Source organism: Macaca nemestrina, chromosome 8, assembly GCF_043159975.1.
Source record: "Macaca nemestrina isolate mMacNem1 chromosome 8, mMacNem.hap1, whole genome shotgun sequence".
Lineage (NCBI taxonomy): Eukaryota > Metazoa > Chordata > Mammalia > Primates > Cercopithecidae > Macaca > Macaca nemestrina.
Genome location: NC_092132.1, coordinates 111920575 through 111922633, shown reverse-complemented (window position 1 = coordinate 111922633; position 2059 = coordinate 111920575).

Genomic DNA, 2059 nt, shown 5'->3' with positions numbered 1-2059 from the left:
CTGGTAAGGTGGGGCAGGGGGCCAGGAGCGGAGTGGAAAGGGTGGGAGCTGGGAGAGAACAGCACAGCTCATTCTTGCTCTCTGTGGGGACAGGGAAAGATGTTTTTAATCTTCCTGGGTGAATCCACGGCAGGAAAAGAAAGCTGAGTCAAAAATTAGTCTAGTAATAGCTCAACCAATGGTGTATGAGAGTTTGTATTTATATTTATGTAAGATCCACACGTTCATGCGCATCTGTATCCCCGGCACTCAGCTTGGAACAGTATAGGTGATTGATTAAATATTGGACAAATGAATTGTGGATGAAGGAAATGAAGGAATGAGTGGATGAATACAGGTGGTAAGACACACACCTCATGGAATCAGTCACCCCCCTGCTGGGAAGTGGAATTCAGTGGGGGTGATCACTTACTGCTATTTATATGTCTCTGCTGTTTGCATTGCATAGAACTGTTTTTAGTAAATACAAAGTTTATATAACTTGCATTAAAAACTTTTCAGGCCAGGTGCGGTGGCTCATGCCTGTAATCCCAACACTTTGGGAGGCTTCAGGCAGGCAGATGGCTTGAGTCTAGGAGTTTGAGACCAGCTTGGGCAACATGGCAAAAACTCTTCTCTATAAAAAATACAAAACATTAACTGGGCATGGTAGTGTGCACCTGTAATCCCATATAAAGTTTTATTATAATATTGCTATAAGAGAGAAGCTGTCTGGCAGTCATAACTCACATGTGTTAGGGTTATATTATTGGATAAGAATTTTTTTTTTTTTTTACAGATGGGATCTCACTGTGATTGCCCATGCTGGAGTGTAGTGGGTATTCACAGGCAGATCATAACAACTGCAACCTTGAATTCCTGGCCTCAAGCTATCAAACTCCTGGCCTCTGCTTCCCGTGTAGCTGGGACTACAGGTGCGCACTACTGCATCCAGGAATAAAATGTTAAGATAATTAATATGAGGCCAGATACAGAAAGGTCAGCGTGTTTGGTTTCCAGAACCTCCGTGTGTGACTGACAGCAAGTAGATGACGGCTTTCTCAGCACATGTCTTTCTAAATCCAATGAGAAAATTTCTTAAGCATTTTATCAGGAATAAATGATATTCCCAGAAGGAGATTTGAATTATATCAAGCAAAAAGGTTCTGTCCCAGACCGCTTGAGAACAACTTTTCTTACACATTTGTGAAATTGTTCTCACCCTGCCAGAGTTCACAAAGAGAAGAGAAGAATAAGCAAACTAAAATTCACACAAATCAAACCATACACAGCATAGGGGCCTCCTGGATGCCATAGGTGCTTAGAAAGGCATTTTCTTGAAAGCACTTTATTTCCTCTTAATTTGTTGGACTGTTGTAAAAGAAAGATCTTTAGTTTCTCTGCAAGAAACATAAGCACTAATTAAGTGCCATGCTGGAGATCCAGGAAGAGAGACTCGGCTGGTCACCAAGACACAGTGGAGCAGCAGCTCTCCCCCAGAGCTTGTAGAATGACCCAAGGAACTTTATGTGGGGCAGCAGGACTGTAACTCAGCCAATGAGACCAGGATCTCTGGACATGGATCCAAGCATCCCATGTTTTTAAAGTTCTACATCAGTGGTCCTCAGACCTCAGCAAGCATCAGAATTGCCTGGAGGGCTTTGCAAGCACGGATGGCTGGGCACACTCCCAGAGTTTCTGATTCAGCAGGTTCAGGGGCAGCCGAGAATCTGCATTTCTAACAAGTTCCCAGGTGATGCTGTCCTAGAAGATTCTAACATGCGCACAAAGTCAAGAACTGGCTCAAGGGGTAGTTCTCTACTTCAGCTTCCACACTGGAATCACCTAGGTGCTTGTCAAAACCATCGGCCCTGACTCATAACTAAAATGTAAAATGAGATGTGACATTATTTGTTTATACCCTGAGTAGTTTTCACTGAAATTGAACTGAACTTGTCAAAGAACAAAAAAGAAGAAAAGAAAAGCCTATCCCATTGTTACTCATGCTTGAACATTCCACACAGGGTGTTTATGGAAATGGGAAGGGCCAGTTAGCAGGGAAGGAGTGTTCCTGGGGGCA